This window comes from Carcharhinus amblyrhynchos, chromosome 19, assembly GCF_965287045.1.
Source record: "Carcharhinus amblyrhynchos chromosome 19, sCarAmb.v2.hapA, whole genome shotgun sequence".
Taxonomy (NCBI): domain Eukaryota; kingdom Metazoa; phylum Chordata; class Chondrichthyes; order Carcharhiniformes; family Carcharhinidae; genus Carcharhinus; species Carcharhinus amblyrhynchos.
The window spans coordinates 50,863,173-50,882,753 of NC_137342.1; the positions used below are offsets into that span (position 1 = coordinate 50,863,173).

Here is a 19,581-nt window from a genome sequence, read left to right on the forward strand (position 1 = left end):
TCAGTGCTTGAACAGCTCACTCTGCAAAACCATTTGGAGCTGGATGAAAAGGTGCAGTAAACGCATGGCATATTCCATTTGTTTGCATAAACACTTGGGAAAAAAAACTCGTAAATGTTGGGCTGTCATCAGAAATGAGAGAATCTGGTAAATCATGAATTGCAAAAACTTAACATAGCTTCTCAATCATGACAACCACTGTCGTTTTGTTCACTTTGTGCATTTCTAACCACTTAGAATGCGCGTCCACGATGACTAAAAACAAAAGAGAAAACATTGGAAAATCTCAGCAGGTCTGGCAGCATTTGTAAGGAGAGAAAAGAACTGACGTTTCAAGTTCAGATGACCCAAGGGTCACCTGGATTTCAAACGTCAGCTCAGATGACCCATGGGTCACCCGGATATGAAATGTCAGCTCTTTTCTCTTCGAACAGATGCTGCCAAAACTGCATTTCCAGCATTTTCTCTTTTGGTTTCAGATTCTAGCATCTGCAGTAATTTGTTTTTATGACTAAAAATGTATGATCCATAAAAGGCCCTGGAAAGTCCACAAGAAGTCTAGTCCACAAGTAATCAGGCTACGCCCATGGACATAGCGGTGCTGGTGGCATCATCTTTTGGTTGATCTGACATGCAGAACAGGATCTCACTTTGTTCTCCAAATCCTGATACACGTTAGGCACCAAACATATGACCTGGCCAAACTTTTCATTCGGGAGGCACAAGGGTTATCCTCATGAACATCATCCAAGTCTTGTGAGTGACCAGGGGATTGGACGACTACCCTGGATCCCCAAATGATACAACCATCCTGCACACTCATCTCAGGCCGACCCTGCCAAAGGAATCTCTTTACCCGGGATAGAACAGGGTCCAGTCCGGTCTTAATTTGTTTGGCATTCAGTGGAGAATGTGGAAGTGTTTTGAGCAAGGAAATTGCATCTGGAGGAAATATTTTCTTGGTGAGCATGTCAGGTAAAGGAAGGTGACTCAATGGGTCTACGTTTGCATTGTCCTTCACTGCCTGTGCACAATGTTATACTGGTAAGCTGACAATGTGAGTGCCCAGCGCTGTTTTCTTGCTGAGGCTATAGGAGGAATACATTTGGATTCACTGAAAAGACTCAATGGTTTGTGGTCAGTACACACAGTGAATGAATGACCATAAAAGGTACCAATGAAACAGTCTCACAGCAACGACAATGGTTAACATTCCTTCTCAGCTGTTGTCAGCATATGTGATGCAAAACCAGTGGGTTTTTCTGATTCGTCCTCCATCAGATGAGAGAGTACAGCCCCAACACCGCAGGGCAAAGCATGACAGAATGAGTTTTCTGTCCTGGTCAAAGTGAAACAGCAGATTAGCTTACTGCAACAGCGTTTTACAGCCTTGAAAGCTTTCTTTTGTGCTGACCGCCACTTTCACTTTGTTTCTTAGTTAAGTAACAGGTTGGCACCAACACTGTTGAAAGATCTGACAGAAACTTCCCGTAGTAACTCACCATGCCCAAAAATGATCTGAGCTTGGATACTCTTCTAGGGTGGGGCTTCCTTGATAGCTCTGACTTTGCCTTCCACAGGAGACAGACCCTGCACTGTGATTTTGTGACCCAAATATCCCACACTGTGTGCCTGGAAAATGCATTTACTATGCTTCTTTAAACATTTGATCCAGGTTGGTGAGGCGCTCCTCCTCAGTTTTCACTATGATCAGGATGTTGTCCAAGTAAACTGCTACATGAGAAATCCCCTGCAACAGATTGTCCAGTGTCCTCTGAAAAACTGCAGAACTGGAGATGACCCTGAAAACCAGAGGGTTGTATCTGAATAAAGCCTTGTGAGTGTTGATTGTATATTGCTGTTCGAGTCCTCCTCTAAACAAAAGCTGCTGGTATGCGCAGCTCATGTCAAGTTTTGAGTATGTCTTGCCTCTGGCTAGTGATGAAAACAGATCTTCCACCCTCAGCAATGGGTAAGCATCCAGTTTGAAGCCTGATTGATGGTAAGTTTGTAATCCCTGCATATATACACCATACCATCATTTATAAGAATAGGAACAATTGGAGCTGCCTAACGAGAAAATTGAATTAGCTCAATGATCCCATGCTTCTGATGCTGTTCCAATCCCTTCAATTTACCTTCCATAGCATAGAGCACTGTAAGAAGTCTCACAACACTAGGTTAAAGTCCAACAGGTTTATTTGGTAGCAAAAGCCACTTGCTTTCAGACCGCTGCTCCTTCATCAGGTAAGTGGGAGTTCTGTTCAGAAACAGGGCATATAAAGACATGACTTTATCACTGATACTATCTATACTTCCTGCAGTCTTGGAAAAGCAACCAACATAATTAAAGACCCCGTGCACCCCGGACACACACTTCCACCTTCTTCCATCAGGAAGATGTCTTGAAAGTAATTGTCTGTTTTCTTTATTGAAAACCACAAAATTTGCTGTTGAGCAACGCTTTAATTCTCTAATCTCAGGCAGTGACCTGGAGATTAAAACCTTTGAGGTTAGACTTTCTAATTTAGCACCTAGCCGTTCATAATCCTCAGCAGAACCTTTTTCGTAGTTCTACCCATGTTGTTGGTACCTAGGTGAACCACTGGATCCTCCCCCTCCCATTATAAGCTTCTTTCCACCTGACAGCAAACGTCCCAAACCTAGGCACTGGACAGGCACAGCTGTCCAAATCCTGCTCTAGGCTGCAGAGAACTGTGTCTATCTCCCTGACCATTCTGTCCACAACCACCAATACATTCCTATTAACTCCTCTTGCTTGAATGGCTTCCTGTACCATGGTCCACCCTGTAGCCACCGCGTCATCCATTCTGGCAACAAAAACCTTAAACCTGTTGGATAACTTCAAAGGCTGAAGCTCTTCTACCTCTACGTTCTGATGCTTTGGAATGTTTATTATACTAATGCAATTCCTTTTAAAGTGTAAGATTTTACTGTAGTGCTAAATATAATTGTACGATCCAAGCGGCCAAAAAGATCCCTCTAGTTTCCCCACAAATTCTCGAAAGGCATGTAGGTTAGGTGGATTGACCGTGGTAAAATTGCCCCTTAATGTCCAAACATGTGCAGGTTAGATAGATTAGCAATGGTAAATGCATGGTCTTACAGGCATAGAAGGGGGCCTGGGTAAGATACTCTGTTAGAGTCAGTGCAGACTCAATGGGCTGAATAACCTCCTCCTGTATTCTCGGGAGTCTGTTTCTATAAACATTATCCAACTAAAAAGTACTCTCCCCCACCCACTTATAAAACATTAAGAAACAAATATACAAATCCATCCAGAATTAGACTAATTAACCTATTAAAAAAAACTGTTCCAAAACATTTCCAAAACATCTGACAAAACATTTCCATCAGATACATAGAACATTACAGTGCAGTGCAGGCCCTTCGGCCCTTGATGTTGCGCCGACCAGTGGAACCAATCTAATGACCCTCTAACCTAAACTATTCCAATGTTATCCATATGCCTATCCACTGGCCATTTGAACGCCCTTAAAGTTGGCGAGTTCACAACTGCTGCAGGCAGGGCATTCCACGCCCTTACTATCCTCTGAGTAAAGAACCTAATTCTGACATCCGTCCTATAATCACCACCCCTTAATTTAAAGCTATGTCTCCTCGTGTTAGCCATCACCATTCATGGAAAAAGGCTCTCACTATCCACCCTTTCTAACCCTCTGATCATCTTGTATGCCTCAATTAGGTCACCTCTTAACCTTCTCTCTGACGAAAATAACCTCAAGTCCCTCAGCCTTTCCTCATAAGACCTTCCCACCATATCAGGCAACATCCTGGTAAACCTCCTCTGCACCCTTTCCAATGCCTCCACATCTTTCTTATAATGCAGTGATCAGAACTGTCAGATACTAGTCAGCTAATGGAAATGAAGTCTTTTGTTTTTTTTTCAGATGAACAAACTTCTGTCTGTATTTGTGGTTTTATCAGAATATTATTTTAGAATAAAAGTTTATTGAGACATCAGAATGCATTGACAGCATTGAGCAAAGACTAATATAATTACTACACTATTATACCCAAACACACAGGAAAATAGGAACAAGAAGTCATTTAGACCATCAAGCCTGTTCTGCCATTTCATAGGATAATGTCTGATCTTCGATCTAACTCTACATTCTCACCTTTACCCCACATCCTTAAAACCTTTGGACCACAGAAGTTACAACACCTTTTCTGTGAAGTTTTTTTTAATTTCAGTCCTAAAAAGTTTGGCTCTAATTTTTAAACTGTGGCTTCTAGTCCTAGACATTCAAACTAGGGGAAATAAGTGCTTTTGACCCAATCAGTTCCCCTTATTATCTTGAAATCTGGAATCAAATAATCACATCCAAATTCCAGGAAACTCCTAGTTTAAGAAATCTCTCCTTGTAGTTTAATGTTTGTCAATCTAGATGTGGAGATGCTGGTGTTGGACTGGGGTAGGCACACTAAGTAGTCTCACAACACCAGGTTAAAGTCCAACAGATTTATTTGGTAGCACGAGCTTTCATCAGGCGAATGCCCCTTCACCTGATGAAGGGGCAGTGCTTCGAAAGCTTTGTCAATCTAGATGAGTGCAGCTCCAACACTGAGGAAGCTTGACACCATCCAAGACAAAGCAGCCCACCAGATTGGCCCCATCATTCAATCTTCACTCCCTCCACTACTGATACAGTGGCAGCAGTGTGTACTACTGTAAGGTGCACGTCAGCAACTCGCCAAAGCTCCTTTGACAACATCCACCAAACCACTAGGAAAAGGGCAGCAGGTGCATGAGAACACCACCACCACCTGCAAGACCCCCCCTTTCCTGCACCCCCAAAGCCACACAACATCCTAACTTGGAACTACATTGCCATTCCTTCACCATCACAGTCAAAATCCTGGAATTCCCTCCCGCGCAGCAATCTGGGTGTACCCATATCACATGGATCGCAACTGTTCAAGAAGCCAACTCACCGTTACCTTCTCAAGGGCAATTAAGGTTGGGTCCACCAACCTCTACTTTCTCAGGAGGGAAGGAAATTTTGCATCTCTGCTATGACTCTCATTAACTTTACAAATGCACCACAGAAAGCATTCTTTCTGGTTGTATTACAGCTTTGTATGGCTCCTGCTCTATCCAAGACAGCAAGAAACTACAAACAGTTGTGAACGAAGCCCAGTTCATCATGCAAACCAGCCTCCCATCCACTGACTCAGTATACACTCCCCGCTGCCTTGGAAAAGCGGCCCGCATAATCAAGACAGAATACAGGAATGAGATAGAGAATCTGGTGAACTGGTGCTGCAACAATAATCTCTCCCTCAATGTCAACAAAACGAAGGAGATTGTCATCAACTTCAGGAAGCATTAAGGAAAACATGCCCGTTTACATCAACGGGGACAAAGTAGAAAGGGCAGAGAACTTCAATTATTTAGGTGTCCAGATCACCAAGGATCTGTCCTGGTCCCTCCATGCTGACACTATAGTTAAGAAAGCCAACCAATGCCTCTGCTTTCTCAGAACACTAAGGAAATTCGGCACGTCAGTTACAACTTTCACCAACTTTTACAGATGCACCATAGAACGCATTCTTTCTAGCTCTATCATAGCTTGGTATGGCTCCTGCTCTGCCCAAGATTGCAAAGAACTACAAAAGATTGCGAATGTAGCCCCATCCATCATGCAAACCAATCTCCCAGCCACTGACTCTGTCTACACTTCCCGCTGCCTCGGCAAAGCAGCCAATATAACTAAGGACCCCATGCACTCCAGACACACTCTCTTCCATCTTCTTCCTTTGGGGAAAAAGATACAAAAATCTGAGGTCACGTACCAACCAACTCAAGTACAGCTTCTTCCCTGCTGCTGTCAGACTTTTGAATTTAAACCTTGCATTAGGTTGATCTTTCTCAATACCCTAGCTATGACTGTAATTGTACATTCTGTACTCTCTCGTTTTCTTCTCTATGAATGGGATGCTTTGTCTGTATAACGAAGAAATAGTGCTTTTCACTGTATGTTAATACACATGACAATAATAAATCAAATCAAGGACCCCACACCCCGCAAGCACACACTCTTCCGTCTGAGGTCACGTACCAACCAACTCAAGAACAGCTTCTTCCTTGCTGCTATCAGAGTTGAATGGACCTCTCATATTAAATTGATCTGTCTCTGCACCCTAGCTCTGACTGTAACACTACATTCTGCTACTCTCTCCTTCCCTTCTCTATGAACAGTATGCTTTGTCTGTAAAGCGCGCTAGAAACAATATTTTTCATTGTATGTTAATGTGTGTCAATAATAAATAAATCAAAATCAATAAATGCTGGCCTGGCAGGATAGACCCACGTCCCGTGAACAAAAAAAAATCCAGCAAATCTATAGACACACACACACGAGTAAAGGTAAACACGATACAGTAAAGTTTTATGATACATATACATTTGATTGCATGCATGTGCATTTCATCATATCCATATATAAATACAAACATTTTAAAAACAATTGCTGCAAGGAACTTTAAGACAAAATAAACAAACATGTTGCTCATTTAATATCAACATTTTTATTGTGTTTTAAAATAAACAAATGGACAAATCAAAACGTTTTGTTAAATTAGAACTGGCTGATAATCAGTCGTTAAAGAGGCTGGAGCAGCCACAGCAATGGCTCTGCGTGGCCAAATTCCCCTCCAATTCGATTTTTAAGTTTGCTGACGAGACTACTGAAGGGGGGTTGGATCACAAACAACAATGAGACGAAGTACAGGAATGAGATAGAGAGACTGGTGCAGCAACAATAATCTCACCCTCAATGTAAACAAAACAAAGGAGATTGTCATCAGCTTCAGGGAGCATAAAGGAGGACGAAGTAGAAACGGTTGAGAGCTTCAAGTTTTTAGGTGTCTAGATCACCAACAACTGTCCTGGTTCCCCCACCAACACTATAGTTAAGAAAACCAACCAATGCCTCTACTTTCTCAGAGGACTAAGGAAATTTGGCATGTCAGCTACGACTCCCACCAACTTTTACAGATGCACCATAGATGCATTCTTTCTGGTTATATCACAGTTTGATATAGCTCCCATTCTACCCAAGGCCGCAAGGAACTACAAAAGATCGTGAACATAGCCCAATCCATCATGCAAACCAGCCTCCCGTCCATTGACTGTGTCTACACTTATCGCTGCCTCGGCAAAGCAGCCAGCATAATTAAGGACCCCATACATTCTCTCTTCCACCTTCTTTCTTTGGGAAGGAGATACAAAAGTCTGGGGTCACATACCAACTGACTCAAGAACAGTTTCTTCCCTGCTGATGTCAGACTTTTGAATGGATCTACCTTGCATTAAGTTAATCTTTTTCTACACCCTCGCTTTGACTGTAACACTACATTCTGCGCCCTTTCCTTTCCTTCACTATGGACGGTATGCTTTGTCTGTATAGCGCACAAGAAACAATACTTTTCACCATACGTTAATACATGTGACAATAATAAATCAAATCAAAATCAGTGAGTCCAGCAGCCGGAGCAGTGACCCCCCGGCCAGAGCAGTGGGTTCAGCGGCCAGGGGAATGGCTACAGTAGCCACAGCAGTGACCCCAGGCAACAGCAGTGGGTTCAGTGGCCGGAACAGTGACCCCGGGCAACAGCAGTGGGTTCAGTGGCCGGAGCAGTGACCCCGGGCAGCAGCAGTGGGTTCAGTGGCCGGAGCAGTGGGTCCAGCGGCGGGAGCAGTGACCGCGGGCCGGAGCAGTGACCCCAGGCCGCAGCAGTGACTCCAGGGGGTCCCGGGTCTATTGTGCGGTTGTGAGGGAGATAGCCGGCGCCATGTTGAGCCGCGGTCTCGGTGCCGGGGGGGGGGCCGGAGCCCTCAGTGCGGCTGTCCCTCAGTGTGTGTGTCCCTCACTCACTCCCTCCCTCCGTCACTCACTCCGCCTCCCGCTTTCACTCACTCTCTCTCGGCTGCATTTACTTACTTCCTGTTTTCAGGTCCGGGCACTTTTTCTGCGAGAGACCAGGATGATAAAATGCCAGGATGCAGACACAGAGAGAGAGAGAGAGCCGCTCTCCCTGCCGCCGCCGCCGCCCGCCCGCCGGAAACACCCTCCCATCACCCACTGACCTCACATCCGCCCCGCCACCATGGCAACGCGGCCTACAGCGGCCCAAAGCCTGCAGCTCTCAGACCCAACTCCAGCCCCACATTGGGTCTGCCCCCCCCCCCCAAAGATTATTTTAATTACTTTATTTATTCATCATTCGCAAGTAAGGCTTACATTGATACTGCAATGAAGTTACTGTGAAATTCTCCTAGTCGCCACACTCCGGTGCCTGTTCGGGTTACACCGAGGCAGAATTTAGCACGGCCCAATGTACCCTAACCAGCACATCTTTCAGACGGTAGGAGGAGACCAGAGCACCTGGAGGAAACCCACGCAGACATGAGGAGAATGTGCAAATTCCACAAGCCAGGAATTGAATCCAGGTCCCTGGCTCTGTGAGGCAGGAGTGCTAACCCACTGTGCCACCCCTGTCTGCCTTCCAGATTCCACCCTCCACCGTGTTTGTAAACATTTTTGTAAACCACAGACCTCATCATCAAAATCAAACTGCTAATGTTGGGAATCTGAAATAACGACTCATGCTGGACGGAGAAGAGCAGCATGATCTGTAGGACAAAAGCACAGTGTTAACGTTTCACATTGAAGACACTTCATCAGAAGCAGTGATCTCTCTGTGCAACACATTGGACTTCAATGAATCCAAATGAAAAAACAGTTGATTCCAATTTGTATACATACAGGAACGGCCACAAGAGGATGCTATTCACTCCTCCCTGCTGAATGAAAATGCTACACTCAAGTTAAAATTCCAACGTTTACAAATCACTGGTTTCCTCTAAGAGGATACAAAGGAATGCAAAAACAATAGGAGTAGGCTTTTCGGTCTCTTAAGTCTATTGCACCATTCAATTCCATGGCTGATTCTACCTCAGTACCATTTTCCCACATTTCCCCACATACCTTGATGTATTTAATATCTCAAAATCTACCAAGCTCCATGTTGAGCATACTCAATTATGGAACCTCCACTGGCCTCTAGGGTAGAGAATTCCAAAGATTTAACACCTGAGTGAAGGCATTCATACTCCTCGCAGTTCTGAATAGGCTACCCCTTATTCTGAAACTGGCCGGAATTTTACTGGCACCCTCACCTGAAGCTCATAGGATCATGCTCGAGACCAATGGGGAATGCCGTTCTGTGAGTCTTGCCTGCCCTGAAATTGGGGTGGGCATGCCAGTAAATTCAGGGCCTCTGTCTCTCGACCCTCAAGCCTGGAGAAACATCTTTCTTGCATCTACCCTGTCGAGCTGTGTAAAAACTTTGAATAATTCAATGAAAATACCTCTCATTCTAAATTCTAGGCCAGTGGTTCCCAACCTGGTGGTCTGCAAGGGTGGTCCGTGGGAGCGGCACAGCGGTTGGCACTGCTGTTTCACTGCTATTCCCGGCTTGGGTCACTGTCTGTGTGAAGTTTGCACATTCTCTCCATGTCTGCGTGGGTTTCCTCCGAGTGCTCCTGTTTCCACCCACATTCTGAAAGACGTGCTGGTTAGGTGCATTGACCTGAACAAGCAGCATGGTAGCACAGTGGTCAGCACTGCTGCTTCACAGCTCCAGGGTCCTTGGTTCGATTACTGGCTTGGGTCACTGTCTGTGTGGAGTTTGCACATTCTCCTCATGTCTGCATGGGCTTCCTCCGTGTGCTCCGGTTTCCTCCTGCAGTCCAAAGATGTGCGGCCTGGCCTGAGTGTTACGTAATGAAGTTTTTTTATTAAACCTTTTTCTTTGATTTACTTTGTGAAGTTAGTTATTTTATTGCTTGCAACTGGAATATCTTTACTGCTGGATAAACAATGGTGACCTCAGATACCAATTCAGCTGAGACTTCTGGGGCGGATGACGTCGTCTCGCTGACCTCTTGTTCAAAACGAGCATAGAATGCATTTACCTTGTTGGTACATTGTTGTTGGTGATTCTACACACCTTCACCTTGTAGCCTGTTATGTTGTATAAACCTGCCATAATCAGCGGGGGTCTGTGTGGCTAGCCCGGGACTCTTGCTTGTTCCGGCACTGTCTCTTGGCATCTTAGGTGGGGCTCCGTGAATCATATCTTGACTTATATAGGTCAAGGTCACCTGACTTGAATGCCTCAGACCTGGACTTCAGTTAGTAGTGGATGTCCCTGTTCATCAGTGGTTTCTGATTGGAAAACACGCAGATTTGCTTCTTTGGCACACAGTCTTCTACACACTTACCAAAGAAGTCTGTTACTGCAGTGGCGTACCCGTTCAGATTGGTTGCTGAGTTCTTAAATATTGTCCAATCCACTGATTCGAAGCAGTGCCACAGAAGATCACCCAATTCCTCAGACCAACATTGCAGAACTTTCTTTATCAGATTCTCCTGCTTTAGTTTTTGCTTATAAGCCAGGAGCAGGGGCACAGCCTTGGTGTGATTTACCAAAGTTTGATTCAAAAGGGATGAATGATAAATGGATGGGAGATGTGCAGGAGGGATTTTATGGTTTTGGGATGAGAAAAGCCATAAAATCTCACGCTATATTCTGCACCCTCTCCTTTCTTTCTCCTCTGTATACTCTATGAACAGTATGCTTTGTCCGTATAATGCACAAGAAATAATACTTTTCACTGTACGCTAATACATGTGACAATAATAAATCAAATGAAATCAAAATTCCAGCTAACTGAACTCTTGCCTTCTTCATGCTGTTTATATCTTTGCTGTTGGTATTGCTGTTTCTCATTGCTTGCCAACACTAAGATCTCCTTTTTAATTGACCCCGACTTCCAGAACTTTAGGAAGGATCTTGATCCATTTTGGCATATGTCAGAGGAAACATTTCCTCTAACAATGACTGATTTTTTTAATAGAATTTTCCATTTTATCAGACATGTTTGTTTACTCTGACTCAGATATGAACTGGTTTCAAGCACAGCTTGTGTTGGAGTAACTGTTGGTCCTTTACTCACATCCCAACTCATCATCTCATTTGAATCTTCCTAACTTCCTTCTTTGTGACCCTCTGAAGGTAAAGCATGATCTATTTGCACAAATGTAACCTTTCCACTACCTAATATCTTGAACCAAAATATGTGTCAGGACCACATGTTTTCACGATTCTTCCTGGTAATCATTTCAGACACTTAAGCTAATGATCTTTCACCTTCACCTCTGCTTCAACTTCTGATCTCTTTCTCTCACTCTACTGCTTAGAAATGCTAATACTTACCTTAATTTAAAATCAACAGTCGGTGGTCAGGAACTCAGGTCTACATGCAAACATACAAAATGGAGCAGAAATAAACCATTCGGCCTCACATGCCTGCTCTGCCATTCAATAATAAGAACATAAGAACATAAGAAATAGGAGCAGGAGTAGGCCAACTAGCCCTTCGAGCCTGCCCCGCCATTCAATAAGATCATGGCTGATCTGTCGTGGCTCAGTTCCACATTCCCGCCCTCTCCCCATAACCCTTAATCCCCTCTCTTATCAAAAACCCATCAACCCGCGTCTTAAAAATATTTAGCGAGGTAGTCTCCACCACTTCAACGGGCAGAGAATTCCAGAGATTCACCACCCTTTGAGTGAAGAAGTTCCTCCGCAACTCTGTTCTAAACCGCCTCTCCTTTATCTTGAGGCTGTGCCCCCTAGTCCTACTGTCCTTTCTGAGCGGGAAGAGTCTCTCCACCTCTATCCTATCCATCCCATTCATCACCTTATACGTCTCAATGAGATCTCCCCTCATTCTTCTAAACTCTAAAGAGTACAAGCCTAATTTATTCAGCCTCTCCTCATAGCTCAACCCCCTCAACTCCGGCATCAGCCTAGTAAACCTCCTCTGCACTACCTCCAAGGCCAAAATATCCTTGTGTAAGTACGGCGCCCAAAACTGCACACAGTACTCCAGCTGCGGCCTCACCAATGCCCTATACAGCCGCAGCAAGACCTCCCTACTTTTATATTCAATCCCCCTCGCTATGAAGGCCAGCGTCCCATTCGCCTTCCTGACCACCTGCTGCACCTGCAAGCTGGGTTTTTGCGACTCATGCACAAGGACCCCGAGGTCCCTCTGCACCGTCGCCTGCTGCAGTTTTTCTCCACGTAAATAATAATCCTTCCTACCATTATTCCTACCAAAGTGGACCACCTCACACTTGCCAACATTAAATTCCATTTGCCATTTCCTGGCCCATTCGCCCAGCCTATCTAGATCCTTCTGCAGACTCTCCCCACCCTCCGCACAATTTGCCTTTCCACCAATTTTGGTGTCATCAGCAAATTTCGACACCCTACACTCGGTTCCCTCCTCCAGATCATCTATATAAATGGTAAATAGCTGAGGCCCCAGCACCGACCCCTGGGGCACTCCACTAGTCACCATCCGCCAATCCGAATAGCACCCATTGACCCCCACTCTCTGCCTCCTATTTGACAACCAGTCCTCTATCCATGCTAACACCCTACCCCCAACTCCATGCCCCCTTACCTTCTGCAATAACCTCTTGTGAGGTACCTTGTCTAACGCCTTCTGAAAATCAAGAAAGACCACATCCACTGGCTCTCCTCTATCCACCGCCCTAGACACATCCTCATAGAACTCCAGTAAATTTGTCAGACACGACTTCCCCTTAACGAAACCATGCTGCGTCTGCTCTATCAAGCAGTTCCCCTCAATATGCCTCGCTATTTCCTCCTTGATGACGGATTCTAACATTTTACCTACAACAGACGTTAAACTAACAGGCCTATAATTCCCCGCCTTTTGCCTGGCACCCTTCTTAAACAACGGCGTAACATTAGCCGCTTTCCAATCTTCCGGCACTTCCCCGGAATCCAGCGACGTCTGGAAAATAACCACCAAGGCATCCACTATCACCTCCGCCATTTCTTTCAGGACCCTCGGATGCATCCCATCCGGTCCTGGGGACTTGTCCACAATCAGCCCCTCCAGTCTGTCGAGCACCACCTCTCTAGTAACAGTAATGTCATCGAGACCCTCCAGTCCTACCACCTTTCCATCTCTAACATCCGGCAAATTATTCACGTCCTCCTCCGTGAAGACCGAAACAAAAAAGTTATTCAAGACCTCAGCCATATCCCCATCCCCTACCACTAAGTCCCCCTTCTCATCCTCTAAGGGACCAACGTTCACCCTAGCCAGCCTCTTCCTTTTTAAAAATTTATAAAAACTCTTGCTATCCTTTTTTATATTAAGCGCTAGCCCAGCTTCATAGTTTCTCCTACCCTTCTTTATCAACTTCTTTGTCAATCTTTGTTGACATTTAAACCTCTCCCAATCCTCTTCTCGCCCACTACTCTTAGCTACTTTAAACGCCTCCGCTTTTAATTTAACACTTTCCTTCACCTCCTTCGTTATCCACGGCTTATTATCTCTCCTACGGTCCTTTTTTACCATCGGAATAAATTTCTGCTGAGCACCAAGAAAGATCTCCTTAAAGATCCTCCACTGCTCCTCAGCAGACCTACCTTCCAATGCGCTCCCCCAGTCCACATTCGCCAATTCTTCTCTCATCCTACCGTACTCCCCTCTGTTCAAACAAAGGACGCGTGTCCGGGAACCCACTTTCTCCTCCTCCATCTGCACCAGAAACTCCACCATACAATGATCACTCTCCCCAAGAGGAGATGTCATAGATCTGTTTGTCTTTTAAATTCCACATTCCCACCTTCGTCGCATACACGGGTTGTGAAATGGCTGCACATGTGCAGTTGGTGTTTTCAGGTTGGGAACCGGCATTTTGCACCAGCGCAGCAGAAGAGAAGAAACAGTATGAAAAGCAGGTCAGGAGACCTGAACAGGAGCATCATGCAAGAGAAGGTGTCCCAGGGAGAAGGACACGGGGGGAGAAAAGGAAAAGGTCCCAGAAGAAAGTCCCAGACAGGCACAAAGATAGGAATCAGAACTATGTCAAGTTGAAGAAGAGGAGCAGAGAAATAGGTTCCGGGTTAAAGACAGAGCTGTGTGAAACAGACCTGAAGAAAAGTGAGCTTGAGAAAAGTCATGATGATCGAAGGAGGCAGCCAAATTTGGTGACTCCTTACTGCACTCTTTTTGAGCAGTGGTGTTATGCTTTGCAAGGCTGAAGATCTGAAATTGTGCTTGTAAAGTGAAGCTTGATTGTACGTGAAGGTCCAGGGGAAAGAAATCTCAGTGGGCAGGATTGAAACCCTGCAAGGTGGCTCATTGTTGCAGTCGCCCAAAGTTCCTTAAATATGGGGATCGGAAAACCTTGTGAGTAAGACAAAGTGTGGAATTTTCCCGTCCCCTCGCCATGAAAATCATAGTGGGTGGGACATGGACCATGCAAAGGTCCATTGATCTCTAGTGGGATTTTCGAGCCTTGGGGTGAGTGCGGCCAGAATACCCGCCTAAGTCTCCACAAGACTGGTTAGCTCACAATGTGACAAGTATCTGGGTGGGTTGTTGAGAAATCCATGAAATCTACTTAGACTGCATTTGTTATTTAATTTGGAGTCAGGTGTGTCTGAGCACAATTTTCCTGTTAATTTAAATGTACCTCATACTTACCCTGAAAGTTAGCGTATAAGGTAATTATTGCAACTGTTTGTCTGAATTTGTATGTACCTGTGAATATATTGTTGGAATAAAAGAATAATGGGGTATGAATAATTTTCTTGGGTTGTTATTGAGATCTTTCCAACTCTTTGTCAGATATAATATACTTCATTTTTCTTGTTTAATGGATATTTTATTCTGTGTTAAAAGTTCATTAGCAGACTCCTGTTTAGTAACTTTCCTACACAGTTTCTAAGAGAAACAAAGTTAGGATCTATCAGGCCAGGTTACTCTCTGGGATCTGACTTGTTCAGTATTAACATCAGCTGCGATCGTAACACTGACCCTCTTTCTGCCTGGATTGTTACTGTTTTATTGACTGTACTAAATGTGGATTCAGCAATGAAAACTTTGTCTCTATGTCTTAATCTAACTCTAGCCACCAAAGATAGCTTCTTGCTGGACTCTTTGTCAAGCCTATCCCTGGATATTGATCTTGAAGATCACAGCTACTGTGGACAATTCAGGCATTACAACTCTGGATCCACACACAACACAACACTTACCAACACACAATTAATTTTTACATATTAAAAAAGGCAAATTTCTAAATCCAGTATGTGTGTTAGCCACTCATTTGCAATGTAGCCATACACCCTTACCAATACGAAAGAACATAAGAACTAGGAGCAGGAGTAGGCCATCTTGAGCCTGCTCTGCAATTCCATAAGATCATGGCTGATCTTTTCGTGGACTCAGCTCCACTTACCCAGCCACTCACCATATTCCTTTACTGTTCAAAAATGTATCTATCCTTGCCTTAAAAACATTCAATGAGATAGCCTCAACTGCTTCACTGGGCAGGGAATGCCACAGATTCACAATCCTTTGTGTGAAGAATTCCTCCACAACTCAGCCCTAAATCTGCTCCCCCTTATTTTGAGGCTATGCCCCCTAGTTCTAGTTTCATCTGCCAGTGGAAACAACTTCTCTGCTTTTATCTATTCCCTTCATAATTTTATATGTTTCTATAGGATCTCCCCTCATTTGTCTGAATTCCAGTGAGTATAGCCCCAGCCTACTCAATCTCTCCTCATAAGCCAACTCTCTCAACTCTGGAATCACCCTAGTGAATCTCCTTTGCACCCCCTCCAGTGCCAGTATATCCTTTCTCAAGTAAGGAGACCAAAACTGTACACAGTACTCCAAGTGTGGCCTCACCAGCACCTTATAAAGCTGCAACATAATCTCGTTGTTTTTAAACTCCATCTCTCTAGCAATGAAGGAAAAAATTCCATATGCCTTCTTAATTACCTGCTGCATCTGCAAACCAACTTCTTGAGATTCCTGCACAAGGACACCCAGGTCCCTCTGCACAGCAGCATGCTCCAATTTGGGTTCGCTGTGAGTTGTTCTACCAACGTTATCTGCTGGGACAGGTAGTCAGCACGTCACTGTTTGGGAGGACTTGACTCCACCCCAGCCATCTCTGACTGCTTCTTTTTGTGACTTTACTTTCCACTTTGTCCTAAAGCTGAACCAGAAATCTTCCAAGGACGTAGTATGGAATCTTCACTCCAATTTTAGGCATTTATGGGCGGTGCATCAGGGTAAATGAAAGGATTAAAAGATGAGTTGTATCAGAGCTCAGGGAAAATAACTCTCCCACAATCACATCACGTGACCCCCCCCTTCCGAAAATATTTCAACATTGTGCCTGATTTGCATTAGTGTTCCATGGATGCTGTCTGGTGTAGAATATTTTGCAATTACTACGTGATCTGGGTGCACTGCCAGATTTCTAGTAAAGTTGGCTTTGGAACTGGGTAATAGACTTTTTCCAAAAGAGAGAGAAAGCCACTTGCAGCCTGTCTCTTCTGATGAATTCTTTCTCACAATCTCAATGCAGCCTAGATAAAAGCAAATTACTGCACATACCGGAATCTGAAACCAAAAGAGAAAATGCTGGAAAACCTCAGTAGGTCTGGCAACATCTGGAAGGAGAGAAAAGAGTTGACATTTCAAGTCCAGACGACAGCTTTGACAAAGGGTCATCTGGACTCAAAACATCAGCTCTTTTCTCTCCTTCCAGATGCTGCCAGACCTGCTGAGATTTTCCAGCATTTTCTCTTCTCTGCAGCCTGGCTTGTTATACTCCACCCATTGTGTATTTTCAACAGGCTCTGGTTGAGTCTTACTGTGGCAGCTATTGCTTAAATATCCAGCACTTTGCATTTTGCAATGATGAGTTTCAGCGGGTCTCTGAAGGTTTGTTAATTTGTCACTTTCACCTTGGAAGGTGGTCTTGCATTTTAAGTGGTTTGTTCTGTCTTATTTCAAATTGCAAAATTTCCAGTCAGTCGAAAGTTTAAAAATCATATGTATACATAGGTCCACGGATATACAAATGGCCACAAGAGGGTGTTATTTCTTGGTGATTAACCCAAAATGTTGAACCTAACTAACTAATTGAAAACCCATTCACTTGCACAGATTTAAAATCAGGCCCATTAACTTTTCCTCTCCACAGGTGTTGCCAGACCGGCAAAATCTTTCCATTTTTATCGTCAATGATCATCTTAGCAAGCTGCCAAAAGCAAAATCTGAATCAGATCTCATTTTATAGTTCGGGAGAATAATATGTTCAACTTTTGGTGTGCAAGTACTTTTGATAAGTGATTTAAGGACCAGGTCTGTGTCTAGTACAGTCCCATTTTGAAAAAAGGATGTGTTTTGAAACCAAATCTTAGATACTGGGCAATACCTGAAGAGAGGGAATCTTTTCAATATTTCCCTTTCTTTACAGATAGAAATATAGAAGATAGGAGGGGCCACTTGGCCCTCAAGCCTACTCCGCCATTCATCACAATCATGGCTGATCGTCCAACTCTAGCCTAATGCTGCTTTTTCCCCGTTACATTTGATCCCATTCGCCCCAAGTGCTATATCTGGCCGCCTCTTGAATACATTCAATGTTTTGGCATCAATGACTTCCTGTGGTAATGTATTCCACAGGCTCACCACTCTGGGTGAAGAAATATCTCCTCACTTCCATTCGAATTGGTCTATCCCCAATCCTCAGATGTGACATTACACCGAGGATTTTTAACATTTTCTGTTTATTGTTCCAGCTTTCTAGTTGCAGTTATTAGATATGTGTTTTACAATTCACAATATCGTCATATGTATGTTTATTGAGACAATTTGGACTGTACGTTAATCCATCCAGAGAAACGCCCATCAGCAGCATTCTCATATGATTCCAGGTGTTTATTGTGCACTACACTGGATGTTTAGTTCCCAATTTGAGCACCCTTTATATTGAGAAAAAACTGCTAAAAAATACTTTTTTCTACTTTGAATTTACCTCCCCTAGTTCCACTTCTCTAGTTTAAAGTAATAATCCAGGTTAACTAACTCTGTATGGTTAACTAACCTCAATACCTCCCTCAGATGACTCCTGCACAGGATAAAAAAGGCTTAGCTTATCCAACCTTTCGTCATTACTCAAAGAGCTTTGAGGCCAAAAATTAGGATTGCATCTTTTCTTCCTTCTGCCTCCAATACTCGCATATCTCTCTATTTCTTGGCAAGAGGGAAGTGGGTGTTATATTCTTGGTGTGGTCTGACCACCAAGAACCTTCTCTTTCAGCTTCATCCTTAGTAATTTCAACAACAACTTATATTAATGTAGCGCCTTCAACGGAGTCAAATAAAGGTGCTTTAAAGGAGCATTATCAGACTAAATACAATACCAAGCCACATAAAGAGATAGGTGATTTGATTTGATTTTTTATTGTCACATGTATTAACATATAGTGAAAAGTATTGTTCCTTGCACGCTATACAGACAAAACATACCGTTCATTGAGAAGGAAAGAACAGAGTGCAGAATGTAGTGTTACAGTCATAGCTAGGGTGTAGAGAAAGATCAACTTAATGTAAGATAGGTTCATTCAAAAGTCTGACGGCAGCAGGGAAGAAACTGTTCTCGAGTCAGTTGGTACGTGAGTTCAGATTTTTGTGTCTTTTTCCCAGCAGAAGAAGGTGGAAGAGTGTATGAAAGAGAGCTTAATCAAACCAATAGGTTTTGAAGAGCATCTTAAAGGAGAAAAGAAATGGAGAGAGATCGAGGCTAAAGGTTGTTAACTAGTCCAAGAGTCAGGACAAACGTGACACTGTTAATATACAAAACAATTATTTTCTCTATCTATTCACTAACATTAAGAAGTCTCATAACACCAGGTTAAAGCCCAACAGGTTTATTTGGAATCACAAGCTTTCAGAGCACTGCTCCTTCATTAGGTCAGTGAAGAGGTAGGTTCACCAACACGGCATATATAAGCAAAAACACAATTGCAAGATAATGGTTGGAATGCAAGTCTTTACAGGTAATCAAATCTTTACAGGTACAGACAATGTGAGTGGAGAGAGAGAAAATCATGAGTTAAAGAGGTGTGAATTGTCTCAAGCCTGGACAGTTAGTCAGGGATTACTTCAGCAGTCAAAGGCATTCAGCCTCTGATCTTCGGGTAACTGTTCTTCAAAGTGGCTTTTACAACACACGGCAAAGCAGAATTGTCAAGCAGAAACTGACAGTCAAGTTCCACACACGTGAGGACGGCCTCAACCGGGATCTTAGGTTCGTGTCACACTAAGTGTATAACCTCCACCATTTGGCCTGGGCTTGCAAAATCTTACTAATTGTCCTGGCTTGAAACACTTCACACCTCTTTAATCTATGATTATCCCTCTCTCCACTGTTATTGTCTGTAACCTGTAAAGACTTGATTACCTGTAAAGATGCACATTCCAATCATTCTCCACATTACAATCGGTAATTATCTTGCAATCGTGTCTTTGCCATGTTTGCGAACCCAATTCTCCACTCACCTGATGAAGGAGCAGTGCTCTGAAAGCTCGTGATTCCAAATAAACCT

At 43.8% G+C, this 19,581-nt stretch overlaps 1 protein-coding gene across 3 annotated transcripts in view; it reads right to left on the reverse strand.

The window, feature by feature from the left end:
- Positions 1 to 8,083, reverse strand: part of dmtf1 (cyclin D binding myb-like transcription factor 1) — a 59,785-nt gene extending 51,702 nt beyond the window's left edge. For all 3 annotated transcript variants that reach the window (XR_013889001.1, XM_080207771.1, XM_080207772.1), the window contains exon 1: positions 7,992 to 8,083. The gene's annotated coding sequence lies outside the window, so the exon portion shown is untranslated. The remainder of the gene's footprint in view (positions 1 to 7,991) is intronic.
- Positions 8,084 to 19,581: the final 11,498 nt, after the last annotated feature.